This window comes from Sinocyclocheilus rhinocerous, unplaced genomic scaffold, assembly GCF_001515625.1.
Source record: "Sinocyclocheilus rhinocerous isolate Xijiao unplaced genomic scaffold, SAMN03320098_v1.1 scaffold1295, whole genome shotgun sequence".
Taxonomy (NCBI): Eukaryota; Metazoa; Chordata; class Actinopteri; order Cypriniformes; family Cyprinidae; genus Sinocyclocheilus; species Sinocyclocheilus rhinocerous.
The window spans coordinates 858,108-867,313 of NW_015660499.1; the positions used below are offsets into that span (position 1 = coordinate 858,108).

At 36.3% G+C, this 9,206-nt stretch overlaps 1 protein-coding gene across 1 annotated transcript in view; it reads right to left on the reverse strand.

Annotated features, from left to right (window-relative positions):
* LOC107725164 (netrin receptor UNC5C-like) overlaps positions 1–9,206 on the reverse strand; it is a 165,907-nt gene that overhangs the window by 54,750 nt on the left and 101,951 nt on the right. The window lies entirely within an intron of this gene.

A 9,206-nucleotide genomic window follows, 5' to 3' on the forward strand; every position in this document is an offset into this window, starting at 1 on the left:
TTCCACTCTCCGCACAAACGCTTAGATATATGCCTAACAACGTACTTTTATCTAGGTTAAATGTTTAAACTAACATTGTAATATGCTTTAAGTGTTTTATATCTATAGATTTTATTTTAAGCAAGTCGTGATGATTTGAGAAGGCTAAATTGATCAACCGTGATCAACTCAGCTGTCTGCCGCTATCCGCTTGGTCGTCACTTAAAAAACAACAACTTGAATTTAACAAACAAAAAATGTTCCCAACATTTTTCTACATGAATTAATAATGAAACAATAAGAAATATAACTTTGCAATTAAAAACAAAACTGAAATACAGAGTTCTGGCATGAAACTCTAGATGGCGCAGTCCGATAGGTCTAACTCAATCTGACCTAATGACATCATTATCACATGGCACAGCTGATTGGTTCTCTCCTGTATCGGTAGCCAATGAGCTCGCTGCTCAACATTCAAATATATGACTAGTGCTTGCCGTAGCAGTTGCAGCTTGCTTCAGAAACCCTCCACCTTCCCCAGCTCCACCTGTATAGATCTGCTACGAGGTGATTCATACATGCTATATGGGGGTTATTTCATGTATGTTATATTTGCAGCAGCAATATTTCTTACATGCTCACAGCAGCATGTTGTGTATGTATTGTCAGTAGCAAGTAGCAAGTCTCGGTACTTGCTCTGCAGCAGCAGCAGCATAGCAGATCTATTCTGCCAAGACCAAATACATTAACATTATCATGTATATTACCATGCAAATCCCTCCGAGAGTTGTCATGACAGAACTATTTTAATGGCTGCAACAGCAGCTGTGTAATTAAGAAGCGAAAGAGAGAGAGAAAAAAGACACGGGCTCTTGTCGGACTCGGGTCGAGAATACTGGTAAGCTGTCGGACAAGGGCTGGCTAGGGCCTATTTGAGGCCCGTGCAGGGCTCTACCTGATTTCTGCATTTGGAAACGAATGTTGTGAATCAGGGGTTGTTTTCTAATTAAATGACAAAATTCTTAAGTGTTGTCTAATTCATTTTTTATTTTTTACATTTTACGGACTCCCCCAATCTCCCGCATGCCGAAACACTGTATACGAAACCATATTATTATCAGTATCAGTATTATTATTATTTAAAAAACGGTTTAATTATTTTTTAAACACCTTTTAATTAATACAAAGGAACGATAAAAAGTTATAAATTTCTTAATTCATGGACATAATTTTCGGCATGTCATGGGCTCTGTATATGAGCACAATATGTGTGACCTGCTGAAATACATCAGCGAATTATTAAATGTAAGTTTCAAGCCTTTCATTTGTGACATTAATGTGACTAGGCCTATAACACTCAACAATAAGCCACCTTTTCAATCGTTTTATTTTTTATGGCACACCTCCTTAAATGTAATCTAAACATTCCAAGTGAATATCCTACTTTTTGTAGGATTTCTAGGCGTTTTTCATGTCGCAGTTTTAGCCTATTAATCTTGATTTCTCACTACTTATTTTGTTCAAGATTTTTTTTTTAATGGTGTGAGTCAATTGCGACGCAAATAGAGTCTCATGAACTTGTACAGAGTACCAACAGCCAAGGTCAGGATTTTTCGTTCAAAAACTTTCATTAGCCTGTAGATTGAAATGAAAGCCCCTTAATACAACATAAGGAAATTGTGTAATTTGAATGCTTTTCATAATGACTGTGTAATAACCATAACATGCAGAAAGAGCCTTTGTGTAAATTTAATTCTTTATTTTTATTTTTATTTTTTTGATGCATTAGGCTGCAGCCTACGACTATCCCACGTTTTGAAATTAACCCTCACTGTAAATTTTCTAATGATGTTATAATGTTATAGTTGTTTTATTTATTATAAAAATATTTTTAATGGTAGTTTTAGTATTAGTTTTAGTTCAGGATAATAACCCTGTTGTAAAAATATAAATTGTGTGTCTAAATAAGCTGTGCTTCAGTATGAATTATTTTACCAAACTGAATTAAGGATGAGTTGGAGCAGATAATGAAAGAAAAGAAGCCTGTATGAGAACTACTTCAATACTGCAGGAAAAGCATCTAAAGCATAAATTCTTTACTCTATTTGTGTTATTTCATAGAAATATTTGTTAAGCAGCATCATTATTATGAATGCACAGAATTAAGGCTGAAAAATGAATATATATCCCTAACCATAAAATGTAAACTTTGTTGTGAAACCCATATCATTTGTGTTCCAGACATCAATGATTCCTCAAATCATGTGTGCTGTGTGTTGTGGAGAGCTGTGCTGTTACATTAGTGTTGTTGTATTATGTTTCTTCTTCGTTTTTTTCTTACCAGTTTTGTATATTAGGGTTGTGTTACACCTAATGTTGTTAAATTAATGTTTATTGCATTATTTCAGTTTCATGTGTGTTACCATGATGGTGTTTAGAGTTTGTGTGAATGACACTGTGCACCTTCTATATATGTTATTATTTAAAAGCTGCTTGTGATGGGCTTTGGTTCATCATGTGACTTTTTCATCACCACCTGCTTTTGGTGGTTATCAGTGTATTATAAAGGTACAAAACAGATTTCAGTACTTCAATAGGTTGGTATATTAACATTATATCAGTTAATGAAATTACGGTATTTAACTGTAAATTTAAGTTAAAACCGTAAAACCTAAAACGTTGCTACCGTATTTTTAACGGTAAAATTCCGGCAACCACAGCTGCCGTTTTTTTACCGTAAATTTTACGGAATTTTTTTTACAGTGTAGAGACCAGACCACTCACATTTTCTTCAGAAGACATAATAAGAATGTAGTTTTGATGACTTATTCTAAACTGTGAAAATAAAAGTGAAAAGTGTGTCCAAACTTTGGACGAGTAGTGTACGCTCACCCGTGTGTAAAGCGCATGTTTGTAGTGCTCTCTCTTTGAGCGTGACTGACATTTGGTCCTTATCTCTCGCAGCCGTGTCTCTGTGAAGCTCACATTCGGCCCAATCACGGCTGTTTCTGGACGGCCTGATTTCTCTCTGCAGGGACTCGTCTGCTGATCAGGATGAAAGAGGCAGAGAGACGCTCTTCACGCACCTGCTCATTTTCTCCTGTTGGTGTTTACCACCAGAACAGAGTTCCTGTGCCCACCGGGCAAACGCAGAATCAACAACCAAACACACACAAACACACAAACCAATCAGGAAGCTTTGTGAAATATTTCACTATCTCTCAGATAATTGCTTTTTCTTCGTGCCAGAATAGATGTGTATTTATGCATCCGTGTGTAGGTGATGGATATTTGATTTTTTTAAAATAAACACTCTCCCCATCAAGAAGAAGTTTTTATTTAGGACGGAATATATCGATCTGAAGGCTGGGAAACTAGTGAATGCATAAATGTGCACGTGTGTGTTTCTGAAGCTTTAAACAACATTAATGGCGTTACTTTGAAGTAGGGATGCACTAATACTGGTGCCCAATACTGCGGTCCTGTACTCCTGTACTATGATACCAAAACAGATACCACACAGCGTGTGAACAGTGCAAAGAAACACTGACAACAGAACAACAGAGAGCAGAATGGAGTTATTAGAGATTAAGGATGTCTATGAAGTACATGTATGTAATTAATAATGTTAAACGTTCAATATTCACGCCTGTATAGTTGATGTGCGAGAGCTGATAGTGGATTGAGCATGCGGCATCACAGATGTGCAAGCTTGTCGAAAAAAAATATCCCTTTCTCAGACATAACTGGAAAAGTGTGTCATTCGGTCGGATAAAAGTTATTAAAGGGGTCATATGATGCGATTTCAATTTTTCCTTTCTCTTTGGAGTGTTACAAGCTCTTGGTGCATAAAGAAGATCTGTAAAGTTGCAAACACTAAAGTCTCAAAACCAAAGAGATATTCTTTATAAAAGTTAAGAGTTAACCACGCCTACCTAAAACGGCTCGTTCTAACACGCCCACACATTTCTACCTCACTATGTGGGAAGATTTGCATAACACCGCCCAAATGTTCACGCAAAGAAAGAAAGCGTAACTTTTATTCTCGCTGTAGTATTGTTGACGCTGCAGCCATGTCCTGAAGACCCTGTGTGCTTCGTTGTGAAAGCGAAACTACTTTGTTTGACCTTCCAAAAGAGGACGATATCTGCTTCGTCATGCCTGGAGCTGATCCATGCTGGTAACTGAGGAAATACATCAACATCGCGCTGTGCATCGCCGGATCGGCTTTCACCGTGGACAAAGCGGAGTCCAGCCCGCCTCAGCTCACTCTATACCGGCCTCAGCGCACACTAAGCGCTGGATGCAACAAATGCCTCGTTTATAAAGTATGTGAGGGGCGTAACATTTCCATCTCACGCTTGAGGTATTCGTCCAATCACTAGGCACTGTATAGTTGGCCAATCACAGCACACCTCGCTTTTTTAGATCGATGAGCTTTGTAAAAATCGACGCGTTTCAAAAAGGCGGGGCATAGAGGAGAAACAATAATGTACAGTATGTGGAAAATAATGTGTTTTTTGAACTTTAAACCGCATAAACACATTTCATTACACCAAATACACAAAATAATGTTCTTTTTAGCAGCATCATATGACCCTTTTAAGGTTACTTGATGCAGTGAGAGAGAGAGCGGGGGAGAGTGCGTGCACCTCTGTTGCATGATCTTGATTGCACATGCATCATTTGGATTAAAACTACATTGTAAAATATACAGTTGAGCTCATAAGTTTACATACCCCTTGCAGAATGTGCAAAATGTTAATAATCGAAACAAAATAAGAGGGATCATGAAAATTGCATGCTATTTTTTATTTAGTACGGTCCTGAATAAGCTATTTCACATAATAGATGTTTACATATACTCCCACAAAACAAAATAATAACTGAATTCATAAAAATGACCCCATTCAAAAGTTGACATTCCCTTGAATCTTAATACCGTGTGTCATTTCCTGGATGACCCATGACTGTTTTTAAATTTTGTGATAGTTGTTCATGAGTCCCTTGTTGGTCCTGAGCAGTTTAACTGCCTGCTGTTCTTCAGAAAAATCCCCCAGCCCCTGCACATTCTTTGGTTTTCCAGCATCTTCTGCATATTTGAACCCTTTCCAACATTGACTGTATGATTTTGAAATCCATCTTTTAACACTGAGGACAATTGAGGGACTCGTACATAACTATTACAAAAGGTGAAAACATGTACTGATGCTCAAGAAGGCCACACAATGCATTAAGAGACGGGGGGTGTCAGCAGCTGCTGCCACTGGAAACCTGTTCGGTCGAGGGACGAATCACGTTACCTGTCTGACTGCATTGTGCCAACTCTAACGTTTGGTGGAGGAGAGATAATGGCATGGGGCTGTTTCATGGGTTGGGCCTGGCTGCTTACTTCCAGTGGAGAAAAGTCTTAAAGCTTCAGAATAACAAGACATTTTAGACAGTTTAGAGAGGGCCCTTTTCTATTCCAGCATAACTGTGCCCCAGTGCACAAAGCAAGGTCCATAAAGTCATGGTTGGATGAGTTTGGTGTGGAAGCCCAACCTCAACCCCATCCAACACCTTTGGAATGAACTGAAGCAGAGATGGCAAGCAAAGCCTTCTCATCCAACATCAGTGCCTGACTGCAAAAATGCTCTACTAGATGAACGAGCAACAAAATCCTTTCAGAAACACAAAAATCTTGTGGAAATCATTCCCAGAAGAGTGAAAACTGTTATAGCTGCAAAGAGGGACCAACTCCATATGTGACCCTGGAGCACAAAACCAGTCTTAAGTCGCTGGGGTATATTTGTAGCAAAATGATTGATTTTTCTTTTATGCCAAAAATCATTAGGACATTAAGTAAAGATCATGTTCCATAAAGATATTTTGTAAATTTCCTACTGTAAATATATTAAAACTTAATTTTTGATTAGTAATATGCATTACAAACCGTACATCAATAGAAAGCTTATTTATTCAGCTTTGATATGGTGTATAAATCTCAATTTAAAAAAATTGACCCTTATGACTGGTTTTGTGGACCAGGGTCACATCTGTATTTAGAATGTATTGTATTAGAATAGATATGTATTTAGAATCTAGAATTAATTTTCTTAACATTCAATATTTTTTGACCATTTAACTCTTGATAAAAGTTGACAGTTGAATGTATACTTAAGAGTTACACATTTATGTACACAAGGATGGATGCACAGACAGCTAGACAGACATATAGATTTCATAAGATGTAATAAATTAAGCAATTCAGTAAGCTATTCCTCTTTCTGTCATTCCATTTCAGATGCCAATTACCCTCCTGTGTGTCACGGCCAATTCAATTCAAATTCACTCTCATGAATTGAAAGGGAGACGATTCTTCAATTCTGAATTTTGCATCCTGGAATGAAGGTATTTGAACACTATCAGTGAAATCTGAGGTTGTTTTATTCTCCCGTATAAACACATACGCTGCCAGCAATACCACAGAAAACTCATTTAAATCTTCTCTGCAGAACTCCATGTGTGCGAGGCCCAAAAACACAATAACACCTCTAATTCTGAAGCGTCCTAAACCTTTTTAAACCCACATCTCTTTAGAAAGGAAAGCTGTGTCCTTTCATGAGCTCTGAAGATTGCACACAGTCTCGTTGTGGATTCAAGTAAGCGTCGTCGAGCCCTCGCAATCAAGGAATGCTCCATAGGGGAAATGAAGTGGGCGGCTGTAATACATAGGCTTCAGTGAAGGTACATGAAGCTGAGCTCCCAGCAGAGGCTTGTAAGAACTCACCAACGCCGCTGAAGTGCTCTACATCTGCACTAAGTGGGCTATCGTGAATTATGCAGCGTATTCAGCGATCGTGCTGATGATCAGCATGTGCAGCGCGGCTACTGTAATCTCACACACCTGAACCGCTTCATTCAGCCATGCTGTGGATGTCTTCATGCAGGGGACTGAAGAAACTGATGGAGAGTTTGGGTGTAATGAGAGGAACAATCCACCTCAGCTACAACTTCCACCTAGGTTATGTAAAATGCATGATATTTGCCTTGTTCTCAGTATAGAAGTGCTAGTATAGCAGATGAAATATTAAAGGGGTCATATGATGCTGCTAAAAAGAACATTATTTTGTACATTTAAAACAGATATTTATATTAGTATCAAGCCAAAAATGAAAAAGGCAATAAATAAATATTACAATGAAGAATTTTAAGCAAAAACTAAATAAATTAAAATAAATAAAAAATGCATATTGACATATATGCATATTATTATTATTATTATTTTTTTTTTTTTTAGGGTTGGCAAGATTTTTTTTATGTTTTGGAAGTCTCGTATGCTCACCAAGACTACACTTATTTCATCAAAAATACAGTATACTGAACAGAAATATTATTATAATTTTAAATAACTGTTTTCTATTTAAATATATTTTAAAATGTAATTTTACCACCAAGGCTATGTAAAGTAATTTTGCTCACCAAGTGAATGATGAATCGAAAAGAAATCGAAACCGAAACTCAGAACCTCTAACCGATGTAATTTTCCCATGTCAGTTATTACATTTTTAAAATCCTATTAATACTTTCCTCTTAAAAACATACTATGATTGTCGGCATATAGAGTGACAGGACAAGATCAATGAGATCTTCTCTTAATCTGCAGTGTTCTATTTACATTCATTATTTAAAACATTTGTTTACAGGAGATGCAAATGATTATATTTATTTAAAATAATATTCATTTACAAAAGATACAAGTTATTTTCTACTTTTCACATGACAATATTTTAAATGTATTTCGTTTGCAAGAGATGCTGGTTATTTTCTACTTTTCACATGGCAATACTCATTTATTTTGTTTGCAAAAAATGAAAGATAAGAAATGCACTCTTTCATTAGAAAAAAAAAATCCCACCTATAAATGTTGAGTATATTTACAGTACAAACCTTTAATGAACTATGAGGGCAAAAATAAATAAATAAATAAAAATGATCGAGGTTTTGATTTTAGGTCATATCGCCCAGCCCTATCACCAAGACTGTATTTATTTGATCAAAAATACAGTAAACTGAACAGAAATAATATGAAATGTTATTACAATTTTAAATTACTGTTCTCTACTGTAATATATTTTAAAATGTAATTTATTCCTGTGATGCAAAGCTGAATTCAGTCTTCAGTGTCACATGATTCTTCAGAAATCGTTCTAATATGATGATTTGCTGCTCAAGTAATATTTTTTTATTATTAGCATAATATGAAATGTTATTACAATTTTAAATTACTGTTCTCTACTGTAATATATTTTAAAATGTAATTTATTCCTGTGATGCAAAGCTGAATTCAGTCTTCAGTGTCACATGATTCTTCAGAAATCGTTCTAATATGCTGATTTGCTGCTCAAGAAATATTTTTTTATTATTAGCAATGTTGAAAACAGTTAATATTTTTGTGGAAATTGTGATACATTTTTTTCAGGATTCTTTGATGAAAGGAAAGTTCAAGTAACAGCAATTATTTGAAATCATGATGTATGATGAATAAAAGAAAAAAAAAAATCCTACTGACCCCAAACTTTTGAATTGTTCTGTATATTATCTGCAGACTTGTGTCCAATTTGACATCTGAGTTCACAGCAAGCCCGTCTATCTCTCTATAGAATAAACATAGCTACCTACATCAGTGTCCGTCCTGCAGATGTCAATATTCAGACTGTATTTTGACATCTAATAAGACTCCAGCAGTGGAGGATATGAAGCACAAGCCAACGCTGTTATTACATAGACCTGGAATTTACTCTGACCTTGAGCTCGAACAAACACAGTAGATGAAACACACACACACACACACACAGCTTGTGTTTCACAGAAGAAAGAAAGTCATACAAGTTGGGAATGACAAGAGGGTGAATAAATTATGATGGATTTTTCATTTTAGTGAAAATGTAACTTTTATTTGTGAACTATGCCTTTATGCTGCTCTTAGTTTGATCTGCTATCTCTTCCGAATTCATCATGATAAATCATATTGGATCATCTGGAAATAATGTGTAATTCTAACAATCATGCCAGGCCACATTGAGCTGATTTCTTGTGTATCTACAGAAAGAAAGATAGTAAAAGTAGAATCAGTTTATGTCTCTTTCATCTTTTTGTGATCAGACGCCCCGGCTGACAGCCTCCTCCAGCAGTGTCGTCTGCGGGCCGAGGTGTGTGTGTGTGTGTGTGTGTGTGTGTGTGTG